Genomic DNA, 21,383 nt, shown 5'->3' with positions numbered 1-21,383 from the left:
AATTATCTCTCTTTCTCATCGTAATTGGATATGTAAGTTCTCTTGTCTTCTTTGTTGTATACTGTTTTAAGCCATAGCCTTGTTCCATATAGATCACTTGCCTATAAGTCTCGATCTTTATGGATGTATTAGATCGGATCGTATTTTTCATCAGAGTGAAAGGAGAAGGTGTTCAAACTGTATGACATTACATTTAACATGTATTTGGGTATTCCGTCCAAATTATTATGTATAGAGCAAACCTGGGTAATTTCGCAGTATTAACGTTTTACTCCTCTAAAATATAATAAATAACGTATTAAAATTCCATTTTTAGGGAAAAGTCTTAATTATGATTATTTTTACACGAAACACGCAAATTTGATTTTTTAAACTAAAATGTTTACGTACGACAGAAACTAAAAACGTATTGCGAATTATAATCGTTTGGGCAACTCGGTTAATTTCGCAGTACGATTCTGGTAATTTCGCAATAATATTTCTAAAATAAATTTCTACATATCTGGTGCAAAAATAACTTCAATTTTACTACCAAAACATATGCAATGATTTATTTCTCTTACAAGAATTTTCACTCACTCAGATTTATGTTCTCTGCAAGAGTGACACAAAACGTCCTTGCTGTATGTTACAAGTCATGGAACCATTTTATCACTCCAAACACTGTATCCAGGCCGTTGTTGTTTCCTCCTTTTCCGTAGTAGACTGAGTTTGTACCCTTTTGGGGCCCTTCGGGGAGACTATTTTGTTTGGTTTTGGTACCATATTAAAACCTGTCTCATCCAGATTCCAAATATGGTTGGGTTTGCCCTTCAGTCCCGAGTTATCTTGAACCCTCTCTAGTGCAAAAAGTCATTGAGGTTTTCTCGTGTCGCAGCAGCAGCCCTGTGGTAGGAGAGGTTTTCAGGCTGAAGGAAACCCACCAATCCCAACCAACCTTCTTATACTCATTACTGAAAGGATTCTTGCCATTTTCAGATGCCAATCGAAATCCTTTTCTTCATGACTGACATTTTGAAAGGATCAAGTGTGATGTTTAGACGGTCCTTCAGTGTATTGTAAAGAATATTAACTTCCTTGCTGCTCTTGTAAACATAGCAGCCAAAATTAAAAAATTTCTTGAGGGCTTTTTTTACATCAGTTTCGTCATATTCACAACCATATTTACCTCTAGCGGGAGGCATCTGTAATAAATGATGCGGTAAATGTATTAAATTTGATTGTTATTTGTTCTCATTTACCTAAAATTAATTTTTGAGATTGGAACCCGGACTTTTGTTATGGGCTATTAATATTAGGTATTTACATTTTATCTCTTCAATAAATAGGTAACTATTAATTTTATCTTCCTTTTTAACTAGCTAAAGCAGGAAAAATTTACACACAATTGATCGAATTTTCTACTGAGATCAAACCCGTGACTCTGCCGTATCAGTATTGTTTCTTGTACTATTACTCAGCACTAAATATAATTAATCGCTATCAATCAGTTTAGTAAAGAACATTATCATTACTTACTTACGACTTTTAACGGACCCGGAGGTTCATTGCCGCCATTACATAAGCCGACATCGGTCCCTATCCTGTGCAAGGTTAATCCTGTCTCTATCATCATATCCCACCTCCCTCAAATCCATTTTAATATGATCCTCCCATCTATGTCTCGGTCTCCCCAAAAGTATTTTTCCTTCCGGCATCCCATTATGAATATACAGCGATAATAATACTTTCACAGTCAGTGGGCCTACTTCCTTCCTTTCACTGCTGCAGTCACATCTACCGAAATTTTAACAGCCAGAACTGAATAAGAAAAGCTTCACCGGCAAAAACACATTTCTCAGCAGCCACTTGTTGGATATATTATAATTACTATAATGAAATACATTTCTTCAATTATGAAAATAATTCAGACAAAACTTCCGCAACGTTTCACAAGCACTTCCTTCTCACAGAATCTGACAACAGAATGGCAAAATCAGTTTTCAGTCCTGTTGAAGCTCGACAGAGCCGCTACTTGTAGTGCAGACGGATCAAAATTGTGCTCCATGTACTGGGATTTTCTACAGCGTCAAATTTACTCGGCCAACTTCCGAATGTTAAATATAAAAACTGCTAAGTGTCGCGAAATTACCCGGGTTTGCCCTATTGAAGATGGGAAGTTGCACTTATAACATTGGCTTCAAAATGTCCTCAATATTACTCGACCGAGGCGAGTGGAGCCGCGGGCGTAATATGAACTATCGCGGTGCTGTATTACGAACGCAGGAGCAGTAGCGCCACGGCTCCGGGCTACAGGACTCCACTGGCCTTGGTTTAGTAATAATCATATAATTTGTCAGCCACTTATCTTAAGAAAAGTCATAACGCAAGCACGGTAAGGATTTGTACAAAAGTTTATATAAATATTTTTACTTTATTCTGTTAAATAACACCCCGAATCTATTTTATTTTAATATCAGCTCAAACATTCACTTCTTGTGATTTATCCCAAGTTGGCACAGTAGAATATTTTTTCGTTATTTCCATTGCACAGAATAAATGTCAAATGAAATAATATGAGCCGTGTCAATGGAATTAGTTTCTTAAAAGGAATGTACAGTATTACTATCTACAGAATTACTTATGTTCTTCGGTTGCGATATTCCGACTAAGCCTGAGTTTTCTGTCTATCACGTTCAGGGTAAAAGACGCGACTCACAGGAAAAGAAATGGAGCACGTTTAAGGTGTTGTACGGAGTCTTGATTGAACTTCAGTGAATAATTTAAATAATCGACCTGATAGCTTCTCCGTGCAATGCACGTACAGTATATTGAGTACCGGAATGAGGGCAGCTTGTTGATAGAACGTCTTTAGCAACATGATTTCTGATAGCGAGGAAAGCTGAAGTTCTGAATATTCATCAAGGTATTCGAGTAGATAGAACAATATTTGTTTCTTGTATTAATAATAGGATAAATGTATATCGGGTGATTCAAAATATTGTACCCAAACTAAAGGAGCTTACAGAGATATTATAACATAACATTTCACAGTAGGAATTCATTATGTAGGAGGTAATTCTGAGTCAATATAAGCCTGTGAATGTCAGAAACTACATCCTCAATAAAATACCAATGGAATAATAGTAATTTGTGAAGAAAAAAATAAGTAGACACATATTACATGAACTTAATTAATGTTGTATAATACCAATAGATCCTCTGATCGAGGTTCTGGCTGATATGAGCCGTTCAGAGCAGAAGTGGTGTAAGTCAGAAATGGATAATGAGGGTTAAAGTAAACATTAAGTAGCAATTAATATTCAATTTATTTAATCTATTAGTAGTCAGTAGATAGCACGAAGGACATATTAATTGCTACTTTGCGCTGTATTTTGCAAAATTTTTACTTTAAACTCATTACCCAATTTTGACTTACACCACTGTTGCTCTGAACGGCTCATATATCGCGCAGTACATATCTGACTTGACGATAGAGTCAGAGGAAGAACAATTGTTTGTGAACATCTGAAGTCTGACTAGTGTAATATGCAGCTAGTCGGCGATGCATGCAATGGAGGGGGAAAGAAACTGGCCACCCTGCCCCATTATCTCCTGGCCTAGTTGCCTCATAAGTAGTGTCTTTTTGGTATTACTTGTGAGGTTCAGAGCTGTCTTCAGACAGTTGACTAAACAACAACAATATCAATAGTAGTTCAAAGCGACGACCACCACATTCAGTGCAGAAATTGCATCGTTATCTGTTGGGGTATTGTTCTCGATACGGGTGTTCAGCTTCGTGTGCATTTCCAACGGTTGCACCATAACTGAAATGCATGTCTCGAAACTCGAAGGACACTGGATGGACTCTCCCAAACGCCCCAGGCATCTGCCGAATCACATAAGATGCTGTAAGTACCCAAGTGTTCATTAAGACTACCTACTAAAATGTGTAGGGGCACCATCCTGCATGAAGTTTAAACTCTTGTTACTAACAAATCACTTGTAACCAATAGAAATTGTTACCAGTATATCATCTTGACAAATATACACTTGTAGCGAATGTGAATCTGTTACGAATTGCTAAGAAGTAACAAGTAAATTATTTTATTCGATTGTTTTTAAATATGAAAATTCATAGACTTCGAAAAAAATCTTTGAATTGTCTATCGTTACAAATAATAATAATAATAATAATAATAATAATAATAATAATAATAATAATAATAATAATAATAATAAGCCCATAAAATCCCTTCAGGGCAAGGGCCTCCTACTTACTTAGGGGTGGCTCGGTTGTTTACTCACATGGGGAGCCAGTCCGTGTGTGTGAGTTTGGGTGGTTTTCCTGTATGTCTTAAGGCCTAGTTACCTAGTCACTTCCTGAGCTAATTCTCGTGTAATCTAATACTATTCATAATATTATATAATATTAATCTTATACTATTTGTGTCTCTAGTTCTTGGTGTGCGTGTTTGCCTCCTAGTCTACATTTCCGTCACACTATCTTGCCACTTTGTGTCCGAAGCACTTCACTACACTGCATTACACCTTGCTATTTCCCTCCCTAGAGTTTTCCACTGCACTCTGTCCCTGGCGATCCTTGTCCAGTCTGCTCCAGCTGCTGTCTGGAAGTCATCCGCCCATCTACATTTGGGACGGCCTTTCCTCCCTTTCCCAGTCCGGACGTCCCACACTGTTGTAGCGTAAGCCCATCTATTCTGTTGCAGTCTAGCAGCATGACCTCCCCATTTCCACTTCAGCTCTTGTGCCTGGTTTCCCACGTCTTTCATCTTGGATCTTGTTCTTAGCTCCGCATTGGGTGTTCTGTCGGTTATTTTAACGTTCAAAATTCGTCTTTCCATTTTTTGCTGACATATTCTCAGTCTTTCCATCTGTCTTTGCGTACAAGCCCAAGTCTGGCATCCATACAATAATACTGGGCTGACACAGTTTTCCAATATTTCGAATTTTAGCTTCTGGCTAAGAGATCTATCTCGAAGAATAAAATTCAGACCATGGAATTTCCTGCATACTTGTGCAATCAGTCTACGTATCTCTTTTTCTCCATTATTCTTTACTGTTACCAACTGGCCCAGGTATGTGTATTCCTCTACTCGTTCTATTGTTGTGCCGTCTATTGTTACTGGTCTTACGCTTTCAGTGGACATTAGTTTTGTTTTATTTGCGTTCATTCTTAGACCAACTTCTTTGCTTTCAAGATTTAGCTCATTTAGCATAAGTCTCAATTCTTCCGCAATTTTTGCAAACAAGACTATATCGCCGGCGAAGCGCAGGTTCGTGAGCCGTCTGCCATTTATATTTATTCCGAACTTCTTCTTTCCCCATCCCATTTTTCTGAACACATTTTCCAAAAGACATATGAACAGTACAATATAATAGCCTAATGTGTTTTATTTTCGATTGCTCGCCGTATAGTTGCGCATTGTTGGTTGAAGATGTCCAGTATATTTTATATTATCAAATTATTCACACTAAATGCAAGAATGGTACGAAAGATACTTTCGATTCACCTAGCGGAAGATAATTTCAGTTGGTGAATTAGAATTAATCTGTTCCAAGTCTAACGCAGAAACGGATAGAATATTCTCGTTGATAGCCAAGTTACTCGGTCCAGGAACTCCCTGTATTGTAATTTATTTGATTTTTCTCTAAATAGCTTTTATATTTCAATCTTAGCTTAATTTCTCCTCTGTAATTATTCTATAAATCGAGAGAAGAAAGTTTCAGTGATGCGGACCGAGGATGTTCATCTCTACATTTGTACCTTATTACTTATTACTCTGTTAATTTTACTCTGTGTGTTGAGTTGTCCATTGCTCAGGAATTCTTTTGTAACACAACCACAAAGCGGAGACTGGTTGCTATGGTTACAGACTACTTTTCCGAAACAAATTTCAATATCTCGGGACAGTGAGTGTGCAAATAAAGTCCTTATACCTCAATTAACTACGACCACTAAGCTTCTCATTACGGTATGACTAATGCTAGTGTGTGTTTAAACGCAATTTGAGTTTTATTTTAATTTAAAACTCTTTGTAAAAGTGAAGATATTTATTCTGCCAGCCCATTTTCCTAGTACAGCAAATCGAGGTTATATCTGAATTAAAAGTGCGGACAATTTTTGCCTCCGATAGTAAGAACAAAGAATCTACATGGATAAGGTTGCTAACTGTTCCATAAAGTGATGGACCTTTTCAGTTTTGTGGTATGAGAGATTAATTTGAATATTAACAAAAAGGAGAAGTACGAATATAGTTGAAGCAGGAATAATGAAATTCTTAAGAACTTATAATTGAAAATTTATACTACTGTATTATGGGTAGGAAGGTAAGTTAAGTGAACAATTTTTTCGTCATCATTACAATTGGTCACACTTAATAACTGGGTACTCTACTGACTAGACTACACAGTATTATTATTATTATTGTTATTATTATTATTATTATTATTATTTATTATTATTATTATTTATTATTATTATTATTATTATTATTATTATTATTATTATTATTATTATTATTTCCGTTCATTTATTTCGCAATCTAAATTATGCTGGAAACAACACACAGTCAATTAAGTAAATACACGAAAGTGTTAACAATGATCTAGCGTAGGATACAAAACAGAAAATAATGCTTGCACATCTCTTGAAAACTGTTAAACAGTAACCATGTCTTGACTTTGCTATTGTATACGAGTAAATTCTGAGTAATCAGTTCTATCTAGTATCACAGGTGTTATGCATAAACGAAATGACTTCATTTTTCAGTATAAATTTTTAAATAATATTTGTATATTTGAAATCAAATTATTGTTAAAGAAACATGAAGATACTTAGAGAATTTGAATTCTTTTATATAAAAAGTGAAGTTCATGATATCAGTACGTATTTAAGTAATTTGTATTGCTGACTATATATGTATTGTAATGTATGTAGATATTACTTTCGTACTGGATGATAATGATATAATTATTTTTTTATTTATTTATCTTTATTTCTTATTTAAGATTTGTCGGCCTTGGTAACGGAGTTGGTATAGCGCTGGCATTCTGTACTCGAGGTTACGGGTTCGATCCCGGCCAAGGTCGATGGCATTTAAGTGTGCTTAAATGCGACAGGCTTATGTCAGTCGATTTACTGGCATGTAAAAGAACTCCTGCGGTACTAAATTCCGGCACACCGGCGACGCTGTTATAACCTCGGCAGTAGCGAACGTCGTTAAATAAACCATAATATTTTTTGAAGATTTAAACTGTGCATAGTTATAGCACGAATGGTCTTACAGACTTGTGCGAAGGATTATTGCGTACATGAGTTTATATTCATTATGTGTAAATAAATGCATTTCATTTATTCATATTTTGTCTACTGTAAATTCTGTTTATTTATTTATTTATTTATTTAAGCTGGTATAGATAAGGCCATCAAGGCCTTCTCTTCCCTTCTACCAAGGGATTACAACTACAATATTAAGAAAACAATTACAATTAATATTAAATTTACAAATACAATAAAAATCAAAGTACTGAAAGATTAACAGATTAATAATAGCTAGACAGTTTATTGTAAAAGTTAAGAAGAGAGGTATAAAACTCTGTCCAACTGAAGCACCTGACATTCCACTCCTGATGTAGCAACCACATGTATCACACATGGCTGACTGTCAGTTCTCTCTTACATGGCTGGGATTCCCCGTTACCATGTTCTGCTTCATACTATTTCCGCACCCTAGGCGCTACGTGACTTCCATCTTATCGCAGCATGGCCTCCCTTTTAAAGGCCCATACCCAGGAAAAAGCTGTTTTCAATACGGAAGGTCATTTTCCCCTGTCGTAACCTTCCTCCTGGCCTCCTGCAATGTCAGCTAATAAGCACTTTTATAGCTGTGACATCAAGAGTGGTCAAGGTCTGCCCTTCAAGATTACAGCTCTGAAATGCGGCGTTTCCATTTTCGCCTTTTAGTTCAGTGGCTTCTAACTTGACTTTATAGAGGCTAACAAGAAGAAAGTACCAATGATATAGTTCTTTATAAGACATGTTGCGGCGATGATGAGATTTTAAAGTATTAGGGTTTTGTTCCCCTTACTGTAATTTAGGCTAAAAGCTGTTTGTTCCGTCTCTTCCTTCGACGCCTCCTGAAGAATAAGTTTCCTTTTCCCTGCCTTCCTTGATGATGGAGCTGATACGGAGCTCCACAATGTCGGATACTTCTGTGTCTGTGATACTGTTCAAGAACCCAAAAAATCACACTGCACTGCACCGCACCAAGTCCATCTCAAAACATACGTATTTTCAACTATTGTGAAAATCAAACGAGTTCTTGTGGCAGCTAATAAATGATTTGAGAATTCATGTAATAAAAATACTCGCGCTGCATTTACAAGGAAGCGTCCCAGATCGTGTAGCTTGAATTTAATGAAAAATCATATTTAAGCTAATTTTCGTTCGTTAAGAAACGTGGTGATAGTCGCTCGTTTCTCTTTTTCCTCGTTTACGAAATACAATGACTTGAAAATCGATGCTGCTTATGCCGCTTCTTGCGCGCACTTGTATCTTCATTATCATTATCAGTATCATTATCTCTTCATTTACTCGGAGCAACAGTAACAGGTGTGCCAATTGCCAACCATACGTACCAACAGGAAGTTTATAAACATTGTTGCCAACACTCCGACAGCGAATTCCGACCGATACTCTTGTTTACATAATAAGCATCTGCCTACTATCATTTGATCTAACCGTAAACAACACTTACATAGGAGTTTTACAAAGGAAAACTTCTGATTTCATTTCACTATATACTCGTACTAGAACTAACAGCAGAATATAAGATACTATAGGCTCCGTGCGTTGCAGGGAGAAATGCACCGCCGCGCTCTGAGTGGCGAAAATTGTAAGTTCTTGCGTACTACCGCGCGAGCATCAGCTGTCATCTCACAGTGTACTGCCATGGCAGATTTAATAATAACAGTGGGATTTCAAAGTATTTTCTATGACAATAATCGGCCAAATTCTTCTAAGAAAGGTCGTTTACTTGCAGAAAGTGGTCATGTATTAAATTTACAAGAAAAATATTTCGCTGGAATTTGCAAGAGTGTAATAACTGCAAATGTAATAAGACAGACATCAGTTAGCCTGAAACCTTATCATGTCACCATAGAGGTAACGTAGTTATTTATGTATTATTACTATTTGTGATTGATGTTAATTTATACATTAAACGATGCTGACTTAAAAAGACGACCTCATGTTATCGTAGGTTAATGCTGCTAGAGAAGCGACTAATAGTTCCTGCGAATGTCCTGCTGGATCGTCAGGAAAGTGTAAACACATTTCCGCTGTTGTTTATGCAGTTAACTCCGAACGCATCACTTCGCGAACTGATCAGCCCTGCGAATGGTCTCGACCCCATATCTCAAATGCGGGGAAAGAGAAATATAGCAAGGGGAAGAGATTAGAAGAACTTTTTCCCAAAAAAAAGCAGAGGCTTGAAGTTGAAGCAATTGAAATTCCTGCACTGAAAACCCCATGTATACTGACAAAAATTTTAAACGAAGAGAAAAAATCAGAATCACTTAAAGTTGTCAATGAACTGCTGGGACATTTAATAACAGATATCACAGCTATTGTTGAGAATAATGCATGTAAAGGGCTAATCACAACATTATTAATGAAACAAGAAACTAGGCCTATAATAATTAATGAATGTAGTAGCAACATTTCTGCATTAGAAAATGATTTTTATGATAATCATGTCCTAATTGATAAGACCAGAGCAACTGAAATTTGTGTAAAAACCTTGCATCAATCAAAATCAGACTTATGGTTTACAGAAAGAAAAATAAGGATTTCTGCGAGTAGGGCACATTCAATTAAAACTAGAAAAAAAGATCATGAGAAGCTGGTAAATACCCTCATGAACCCAAAATTGCTTCATGGTAGGGGTCTTAGGAATGTAACTTTTGGAAGTAAATTAGAAAAAACTGCACTTGACAAATACACAAATTCATATGACAGAACAGTTGCTGGTTGTGGTCTTATCATTCACTTAACCCAACCTTGGTTGTGTGCTAGTCCTGATGGGATAGTAATGATGAATGGTAAGCCAGAAAGAGTATTAGAAATTAAATGTCCTATTTCATGTAAGGAAAAACCCATTGTCGGTGAGATTGGGGACATTAATGTATCCTATATTATAAAAAATTCACGAGGAAATTTGGAACTAAAACAAAGTCATACATATTTCACTCAGTGTCAACTGCTGATGTACTGTTGTGGCGTTGATTTCTGTGATTTTTTCATTTATACAGAGAATCATATTTCCATTCTTATAGAAATTCAAAGAAATGATATGTTCCTGAAGGGCTGTATTGAAAAGTTGCAACAGTTTTACTTCACACACTATTTAAAAGAACTGGCATACCGTTCTAACAATGATCTTCAGAAATCAATGGAGGCTGTACATTAGTCATAACACAACACATGTGCACAATGTCATCAATACAATGTAATAGTTCACTTGGACATTTTTAAAGTATATTATACACTTTCACTCTTTGAATGCAGCGTTCAACGTGGATCCGCACACTAGCAATATTATAAGTATCATCAACTTGATCAGGTGTTAAGTGACCTTCATTCATAAAGGGTGGCATTACCAAAATTGCATTGCTCTCCTCCAATACAGTTTTTATTCCGGGAAAACCTTTATCTGCCATAATTTGATCTCCTGGTTCTATCAGTTTCAAAATTCCACAGTCATTTGTGATAAAACTGTCACTGGCTCTACCTCCATAACATTTGGAAATAAATGTTACCATACCACAAGGCGCAATTCCAATAAGAACTTTTGCAGTATATGCAGACTTATAGTTAGAGTACATATATACACGCTGACTGATTTCAGGAGGTTGTTCTGTTTTAATTTCAGTGCAGTCAATAATAGCTCTACAATTCGGATAATTATCTTTAAACACAGTAGGCAATCTTGCATTAACAGTATCTTTGCTAGGCCAGAAAACAAAGTTTTTAGTTGCTTGTGCAAGTGTAGGTAAAACAGATTGGAATATTCTAGAAATAGTACTACGGTGAACATTGAAAATTACAGCAAGGGCAGCAAATGGCAAGGCTAACTTCATTTTCATTAAGAATATTAAAAGTTTATTTTCTTTACTAATTTTACGCTGGGTACTGTCTGACAGTAAGTTCAAAAATAAATTAAAAATTTCTGTGTTAACACCAGCCAGGACATTTAATTGTGATTCATCAGAAATTGAACTATAACCAAAAAATCCTCTTTTTTCATATGGGGAGTCAGACCCAGACAGTTTACTGGAACACTTAGGTTTGGCATACAATGCGTGGAAGGCTGATATGCATGCTTGTGTGCTGACATTGTTTCCATCCACCATACAACTGAATTCAAACTTGCTTTCTTTGTCATAATTTCTATCTGTCTGAGTTTGGGCATCAGTTTTGGTGGTCACTAGGATAGACGCACTATCTTCCAAAGGGTCTGATGTATCCGGCTGTGAAATTATTTCAGTTCTTTTCTTCAGTCTTTTAAATCTGTTGAGAGAGTCTGTTCCTGTTGACTCCCTTTTGTAACATTCAGGAAAGATGCTTGGAACATATGCTGGACTAGCAGGATTTTGAGATTTACACCCTCCTATGAAATGTTCGCTACAGATTCTAGATGGTTTGGAAGGTGTCCATAAAGTGCCGTCTGCCCTATAAAAATAATTCGTGTAAATGTGACATATTAATGTAAACATATTGTTTAATGTTTGACAAAACTATAAAGGCAGATGATATTTAGAAAATCACTTCAAATAGATTTCATAAAATGTAGCTTTGGTTTCTATTAAATGTTTTGTAATTTCTGTTGTAATGAGTATAAATTATTTTTTGTTATATGTCTTCGTAATGATATATCTTTAGGACTATTACAATATTGTAATGTACTTTTATTTATATTATTTTTCTGTATTTGTAATTCCTTCTATATTCATAATATGATTCTGTAATTGTAAAGTATGTATGTAATGATACTATTTTTCCGTATTTCTCATATAGGCCTATTTCTGTAATTATATAATACAGGCTATCATAAAGACTTTGCCATAATTACTGAATACAATGCGCCCTACTATTATGATGTGTTTACAAATATGGCCTACAGCTGCTTGTTTTGTAAGTATAACATTAACGTGATTATTTGCATGCAATAGTTACTGTAGGTTTATTGTAAAATCCTCGATTACGATAAGTTCTGTAAAAACTTAATTAGGTATTAATTAAAATACTTAAATCCCAAATACTTAATTTAAACTCACTCTTTCCGATTTACTGCTATTATCCACCGTCTTTTCAAATCCATTTCGTGGGGTCGTGATGGAAAACTATAAAACTTCACATTTTGCTCTGTATTACAATATCTATTATTACAGCTAAAAACACAGCACATAATTTTGCTGGACCGCTTTGACATTTTTAAAATAGCAATCTAAAGGCAACACTTTATGAAAGATTAAATAAATGCGTATAAAATCACTCCTACTCGAATCTTCCAGCAGTCGGCTGTCAACACAGATCACACACAGCTGTTGAAGACAAGCCTACAAGTAGTTCTCGTAGTGTCCGCCTGTAGCAGCAAAGTGCTATACGCACGGAGCCTATACTGTAAATTCTTTGGCCTTTTGTATATTCTGATTAGTCTATGTTAATTATATAGTTACATAGTTAGGCCTGCTTGTTTTATTTCGTAAAGTATTATAATTTTTGCACTCAGAATTCAGCATTTTTACTCGTATACTCATATCAGGGTTCTAGTAATAAGCATGTTATTTTTATTTAAACTCGAGCACAGATAATTTATTTGCAAAGCATGCTTTTATCGTATTGTATTAAGAACTTTAATGTTCGAACCGATTCTTCGAAATCAACTTCGTCTCATCAGAAGCATTGATTTTGAGATGGAGCTAGTCTCTTCAAAAGAAGGCGGTAATAAATTGAAATTCGGAGAATTCCACTTGAATTGATTGTTACAAAACGGGTAGGATTTTTTAAATGACAGGCAGTCTTTGGAACAGTTTCTCTAGAACAGAGATGATGACATCGATTTTATTAACAAAATTATTGAATTGCAAATGAATCCTTGGAAGCTTGTCGCTGCGCGATCATTTTTCTTTCCTTGTAATTGGCTTCCTGTCAGTGAGTTTCTGTCATATATTAGAAACGTGGGGTGTAAAAGACTCTGTATGCCGTAACGTACGCAACGCTTAGCGCCAGACCCACGATCATGAGTTCAATTCATATTTCCAACACGCAGAGTAATTGAAGGGTTCAGAGCCATAGTGGGCCAAGCGCCATTTATTAAAAACGGAGAAGGCAAAGGTTAAAGTGAATACCATAGTTTAATGAAGATTGACATATTGTTTAGTTTTAATGTGTATACTTTATATTACTTACTATAATTATGTTTCCATTGAATTACTGTAATAACTTCATTTTAACCCCTGTTTTCTACAGTTTTAGTAAATGGCGCTTGGCCCACTATGGTTTTGAACCCTTCAATTATCCGTTTCCAATATATTTTGTTGGAGACCAGGTACAGTATCATGCTCTTGTCCTGGCAGGTGCCATTTAACATGTGTTAGACCTGCATAAGCTCAAGATGCCATACTCAAGGTGGCACCTTACCTCATATATATTACCACATATATATTAGCAGATTCTTTCTCCGTCAAAAGTAATGACTTTTAAGAACATATAAGTCTACTCTACCGTAAGAAACATAAATTTAGAAATTCTTTGCAGTAAATTTACAGCACTTAGAGTTCATTTCGGCGGTCGGGTAGCTCCGTTGGCAGAGCAGCTGGCTACGGACTGGAAGGTCCGGGGTTCGGGGTTCGATTCCAGGTGGTGACGAGATTTTTTTAGTTCTCAATCTTCCAGAACGGCCCCGAGGTTCACTCAGCCTCCGGGTCTTTTCCGAGGGTGACGACCACAACCCTCATTCTGGTGCCGAGGTCACAGAAAGCATGGGGTTCTACCTCCATGCCCCGCCAAGTAACTTCATGGCGTGTGACGGGATTACCTTTACCTTTTTACTGTTCAGTTCTCATTTCTGCGTCATCAGTTCATTCATGTTGTAATGCAATAACGAGAAAATCGTGAATATTAGGAATAACTTAGGAAATGCAGAAGAGGGAGATTCTTAAAGAGAGAATAGGCATACTACTGAGGTACGATAGCAGAGCTGACCGTGTAAATGGCATGATACTTATTTTACGTAAGTCACGAATAATCTAAAAGTGTATAGTGAAAGTCAGAGGTGCCGCCTCAGGGAAAATGTCCACAAAGAGTTCTCAAAAGGACAAGAAATTATGTATTTTCTCTTTCAATGTTGGCCTCTATAAACAGGATGACTTCTTCGGTCAGAGGATAAAGGAAAATAAACGAAGTTGGCATTACACACAAAGACACTATCCAATACCACAATAATGTAAGTAGTTCGACAAAAAATATGCAGATAAAAGATGCCGGTGGGGACCGTGTACTTGACGAAAACAGTCGGCAGCCTTTGATGACTAGTGAACTCTGGGATCTTTGTCGGAGCAGCGAGTAGTTAAGCAACATCCAGGAACACTGTGTGATGTCGGCGTATCGCTTCGAAGGATAGAAGAAATGAAGGCTTAATAATATGAAGAGCTCGACTGAATTACCTCAAGTAGTGCACGCTGATAGCCTGGGAACTCGAGTGACAATTTCACACTTTAATTAATATATTACAAGTATATATATATATATATATATATATATATATATATATATTACATTATGACATAGATTACGAGTTTTATGCATATTTTATGTGTCGTGTAGGAATTAATTTTTAAGTATAACTTATCAACCTTAACTACCAGTTGGGATGCTTCCGATGAATTTTGAAAATTTTATTGCACCTCTTCTCGCAATCACCGTCTGAACCAATATTGCTAATTTATTATGCTGTGTAGCGTGTCTGTAACAACTCCGTCCCCTTCGCTTTCAAACTTGGAATTGTTAAAACAGCCACTCGTATGTTTTCTTACAAAGAGCTCGACTGTTTTAGCTTATGTAGCCCTTTAAAGTACTGTATTTGTGTCATATCCCTCTATTAGGCTTATCACCTTTTTTTACCTCTTATTCCGCATGGACACAAGGATCTGTCTATCCCTATAAGGTTGAAAAAGTGAAACCTATATAATAAAAGAGCTCTGGAAGAGCAAAAGTTTCCTTCGTTTTTCTGACTAGATGATTCTACAAAACAATATGACTTTTGGGGAAGTGCAGGAACTGAAGAATAAACTGAGTCAAATGAAAATGGAGAGAACAAAGGAATACGTAGAAAGAGGACGGAAGGAAAATAAAATAAGAAATTGACAAGACAATTAGACAGTAAAACGAAAGAGAATGCGAGAAGAGGAACAAAAAGGAAAATAAGGAATAAATTAAAGAGTTAAAGAAAGAAGAATAAGATATGAGAAGGAAAATAAGGACTAAATTAAAGAGTTAAAGGAAAAAGAATAAGATATGAGAAGGAAAATAAGGAATAAAGTAAAGAGTTAAAGAAAAAAAATAAGATATGAGAAGGAAAATAAGGAATAAAGTACAGAGTTAAAGAAAAAAGAACAAGATATGAGAAGGAAAATAAGGAATAAAGTGAAGAGTTAAAGCAAAATAATAAGATATGAGAAGGAAAATAAGGAATAAAGTACAGAGTTAAAGAAAAAAGAACAAGATATGAGAAGGAAAATAAGGAATAAAGTAAAGAGTTAAAGAAAAAATAATAAGATATGAGAAGGAAAATAAGGAATAAAGTACAGAGTTAAAGAAAAAAGAATAAGATATGAGAAGGAAAATAAGGAATAAAGTGAAGAGTTAAAGCAAAATAATAAGATATGAGAAGGAAAATAAGGAATAAAGTACAGAGTTAAAGAAAAAATAATAAGATATGAGAAGAGCTGATATGGCGTTGTTAGCAGAAGAGGAGATGATACTGAGTGATATGCTACTGGAGATAAATGACAACTGTGAGCACTATGGAGTGAACAGAAATGCCAAGAAGACGAAGACAATGGTCATAGGAAGAAAAATAAAGAAGGTCAACTTGCGAATTCTAAATGAGACAGTAGAGCAAGTGGACAGCTTCAAATACTTGGGGTGTACTATAAGCAGTAATGTGAGCTGATGCCAAGTAGTCAAAAGGAGAATAGCATTGGCAAAGGAAGCTGTTAACAGAAAAAGGAACATTTTCTGCGGATCTCTGGAGAAAGAACTAAAGAAGAGACTACTGAAGTGCTTTGTATGGAGTGTAGCATTGTATGGGGCAGAAATATGGACATTACGACGAAGTGAAGAGAAGCGACCAGAAACATTTGAAATGTGGATATGGAGAAGGATGGAGCATGTGAAATGAACAGAAAGAATAAGAAATGAAGCTGTGTTGGAAAGAGTGGATGAAGAAAGAATGATGCTGAAACTGATCAGAAAGAGAAAAAGAAATTGGCTGGGTCACTGGTTGAGAAAAAACTGCATAGTGAAGGATGCACTGGAAGGAATGTTGAACGGAAGAAGAATTCGGGCAGAAGAAGATATCAGATGATAGACGACATTAAGATATATGGATCATATGAGGAGACAAAGAGGAAGGCAGAAAATAGTAGAGACTGGAAAATGCTGGGTTTGCAGTGAAATACCTGCCCTTGGGCAGAACACTATGAATGAATGAATATGAGAAGGAAAATAATAATAATAATAATAATAATAATAATAATAATAATAATAATAATAATAACAAAATGCAATATTTGCTCATAAGGTAATTGAATACTCTTCATTTCGAACATGACGTAGTCTGCGAAATCGTATACTTCTTAGCCATAAGCCTACACTTGTTATATTTTATTTTCATGTTTATAAAATAGTTGCAGATACTGAGAAAATATTTTCTTTCCGAGGATTTATAACAGAGAGTTCAGCAACGAGCAGCATACCGCAAAATAAATTACTTCAAAGAAACTCAAATATAGCGGATGGAATTTCAGTTATACTTAATATCCCGTCTATTCATGGACCATAATCGTCTTTATTTTTCTTTCATCTCTACAGACAGCTCGAGTTGTAACAATTATAAAAAATATGGAATGGAAAGAATCCAATTCCATATACATGCATGGAATGAAAAGAAGCGAAGGGAATCATTATAACGATATTGAATACACAACAGGAACAAGAATTTAAAAATTAAACTGTTCTCTATTTTCAGTTAGAGTGGGAGAACAACTCAGCGCATGGAAAGTACTCTTATTGATTTCTTAACATTTTGGTTACGTCATCTTGGTTTTTTTCATCACAGTTGAAGTATAAATAACAAACTAATAGCAGAACGGTTAGATCATCGGCTTACCAGAGATTCATGTTCAAACTCTAGCATATCCAAATGGAATGGCTTAGTCCGCAAAGACAGTATTCAAGCAGATTCTCGATACACTTCCGTTAACCCTGTAAAGGCTGGTTCACAATAAAACGGAAACGGAAATGTCAAACGACGAGAACAGAAATAATGTTAAAATAAATGTATTTAAATGTGAGCGTTCACAATTATCATTTGAATACGTTTATTTTGACATTATTTCCGTTCTCGTTCTCGTTGACATTTCCGTTCCCGTTTTATTGAGAACTAGCCTCTACCATTTCACAACTTCATCATTAATTAACAGTAACACCCTTGTAGAAGGTACCGGTAACAGGAAACTGCTATGCCGTTCCATATGAACTCTATGAGATTCCTATGGTAAATTTTCAATGGAGTAAGTAACATAGGCCTATATGAATCCCTTTAGTTGACTCCATGACTATAGAAGATTGCATTTTAGTATTACACATGAATGTTTGATTGTATTTATTTTTATTTTTTTTATTTATTTAACGTTCATTTGCACAATTTTAATATAGCCCATGTTTTTCTCCTGGTTATGAAGGTTAAATGTGCAAACTTTGGCACATATTGGTCAAAGCGTGTAGATTTGTATAGAGAACATACATACATACATACATACATACATACATACATACATACATACATACATACATACAGTCCACACCTGTGGAGTAACGATCAGCGCGTCTGGCCGCGAAACCTGGTGGCCCGGGTTCGAATCCCGGTCGGGGCAAGTTACCTGGTTGAGGTTTTTTCCGGCGTTTTCCCTCAACCCAATACTAGCAAATGCTGGGTAATTTTCGGTGCTGGACCCCGGACTCATTTCACCGGTATTATCACCTTCATTTCGTTCAGACGCTAAATAACCTAGATGTTGATACAGCGTCGGAAAATAAGCCAATAAAATAAATAAAATTTACTTAAAATAATTTTATGTACCTTGTAATCAATTTTAGGCCTAATATTATTTTTACTTTTATGAAAATTGCATTTAAAATAAAATGAGTTTAGAAATAATCTCAGATGTTATGATTCACCCACTTGCAACGAAAGTCCTTTGACAAGAGATTCTAATTTTATAACAATGAGGCGCTCTTCACTAAGGGTAGTGACTACCTGAAGGCTTTGGGGCTCACTAAACTTCGATAAATTCACAACGAAAAGTATAAATAAAACTGCATCGAAGCTTAGCGTCCTTGGACATTTTGAGCAGCTCATTTCATTTATCTTCAGCGGTTTCCCTTCTCTAATGTTCTTTTCTTTCGATAGAGGGAAGCACAATCAGCCAGTTGCGATACTTCTCTGATAGATTGCCGGTCTGATGGGGTAGATGAGAAGATGACAACTAAATGAAGTTACAGCAATTACTGTTGATAGACTATAAGGGTACAGTGCATCAGTTATTCATAGATTTCAAAAAGGCATATGACTCGGTTAAGAGAGAAGTTTTATATGATATTCTTATGGAATTTGGTATTCCCAAGAAACTAGTTCGATTAATTAAAATATGTCTCAGTGAAACGTACAGTGAGTTCGTATAGGTCAGTTTCTGTCAGATGCGTTTCCAATTCACTGTGGGCTGAAGCAAGGAGATGCACTATCTTCTTTACTTTTTAACTTTGCTCTAGAAGTCTAGAATATGCCATTAGGAAAGTCCAAGATAACAGAGAGGGTTTGGAATTGAACGGGTTACATCAGCTCCTTGTCTATGCGGATGACGTGAATATGTTAGGAGAAAATCCACAAACGATTAGGGAAAATACGGAAATTTTACTTGAAGCAAGTAAAGCGATAGGTTTGGAAGTAAATCCCGAAAAGAGTTGGGAGGCCGGAGGGAAAAAGACCTTTAGGGAGGCCGAGACGTAGATGGGAAGATAATATTAAAATGGATTTGAGGGAAGTGAGATATGATGATAGAGACTGGATTAATCTTGCTCAGGATAGGGACCAATGGCGGGCTTATGTGAGGGCGGCAATGAACCTCCGGGTTCCTTAAAAGCCAGTAAGTAAGTATTGTTGATAGACTTCTTTGCACTCGCTAAACTCGAATTTCGCCGCTTGTCAGCAATAATGTAGACACGATAATACAATTTTCTGCTTTCTTCTTGTCGGCGTTGCAAATCAGAATATTTCATTTTATTATGGGGACCAGAGTAACTTCGATGGTGTGTAGAGTGCACTGTATTTTAGAACAGCTTAGTAGCAAGAAAATTATCAATTTTGAATTAGTTTTATCAGTGACATGTCGAAGGACACGTAACTTTAACTTTTTCTTTTTAATTTTAACAGTACATATATCCTGGCTTTTAAGTTCATACGTGTATACATACTTTACCGTTTTTAGTGCATATGAATCTGCTACCTAATTATTACATTTAAGTGCATCATGCTGGAATAAATTGACTAGATGCACAATGCGAACAAAATCCATTCAATAATAAGAAATCGTTGTACACGAACGGACAGACAAAACCAGACAAAGGGTGCTGAAAACGTGTATTTCTGCGAAATCTCTTTGTCGATTTTTACAGCATTACAGTCATTTCCCTAATGAGAAAGTAACATGTTGTAACTATCGTGATTTTAGTTCAGTGTTTTTCTCACTTTTGTATGTCAGTTCCAAAATGCAATTAACTATGTATGACATATTCCAAGCGAACGCAAAAAGTAAACACAAAAAGTGGCAGTCACAAAAATAAGCAGATCTCGACAACGCGTCCTCTCGTAGCCTGGAAAACCACGGAGTCCATGCTCTAACCGTCGCACAGCGCCGTTTCTATCTCTTTTGGATGCTGTGTGAGCTCCAATTTGAACGAAATTTTATTTTCACTACTAATCTATTTTACTCTTGCAATAGTAATGAAATTATCTCATTTCCACGTGAGCGTTTCATGCAAATATCATGAGTTTCGCTTGCCGGTGCTTTCATCGCAACAATACAGAGTTGGATCAGAAGAAGTAACGACAGAAATGAAGTGAGATACAAATTAAAAAAAAGATTTGAGTAAGAAAACTTAAGCATAGCTAAATTTAAGTGTGCTACTTACCAGTATTCGATGCGAAGCTCTAATTTATTCTTCCATTCTTCTTTCCATTATTCTGTCTTCTACAGCTCCTGGAACATAAAAAAAACATGTTACAATTAACTTCAATACATGGAAACCAAACGTGACTCTCTCGGATATATCCTGTATATTTAAGATATGTTGCGTTCTCAATGAAAATCCAGCAGGTCCGGTTCGATTCTCGGCAAGGAAGTGGAAATACGTTTTTCCTCCATTGACGTGGGGGTGTGTACTTGCCACGTGTTCGTCTTTAGCTCTGACCTTATGGAATGGAATGGAATTTAACTGAGGGGAGCACGGATGGCCCAGTACTGTGACCTAATGTGATCTATTGCGCTAACCCTCGATATGGAATGAATTGCGTGCCACAGATCCCCTACGCACACCGTCCAAACCACATGACCCCCTTAACGACCAGTGCCTACAGCCGACAGAATCCATATACCATTCCTGCTTCGGCAACTTCCCCCAAGGCCCCCCTGTCGGTCCAAGGCGAAACTCCTCCCCCGAGGAGGTCCGCCTCGGGTGCCATTGCAGAAGCCATCCAACGTCGTTTGACTACGCTAATATGTTTTCGCGGGATATCAGCCGAGTTAAGATTTTGGAATGCTCCAAGCTTTCGAATGCTATCTCTGCAGCCATCTTCAGGGAAGTGATGTCCGAACAGAAAGTCGAAAGGTTATATAGATGTGGCTGTCTCAGGTGAAACGGGATTGGTTGGCGGATCGGCCAATCCGGGGCCGGGAATTGTCATCGCTCGTAAGCTCCGCCCCTCCCGGGATTACTGCGTGAAGTTTGGCGGGCGGCGAGCCCTGTTCCGCCGGTTGGA

General features: G+C 36.4%; 1 long non-coding RNA gene across 1 annotated transcript in view; it reads right to left on the bottom strand.

Annotated features, from left to right (window-relative positions):
- LOC138704890 (uncharacterized) overlaps window positions 1-21,383 on the bottom strand; it is a 680,302-nt gene that overhangs the window by 398,166 nt on the left and 260,753 nt on the right. Inside the window, exon 2 of the long non-coding RNA XR_011333461.1 lies at window positions 20,537-20,604. This is a non-coding gene — a long non-coding RNA (uncharacterized lncRNA). The remainder of the gene's footprint in view (window positions 1-20,536; window positions 20,605-21,383) is intronic.

Source organism: Periplaneta americana, chromosome 8, assembly GCF_040183065.1.
Source record: "Periplaneta americana isolate PAMFEO1 chromosome 8, P.americana_PAMFEO1_priV1, whole genome shotgun sequence".
NCBI classification, from domain to species: domain Eukaryota; kingdom Metazoa; phylum Arthropoda; class Insecta; order Blattodea; family Blattidae; genus Periplaneta; species Periplaneta americana.
This window is presented reverse-complemented; position numbering and strand designations above follow the sequence as displayed.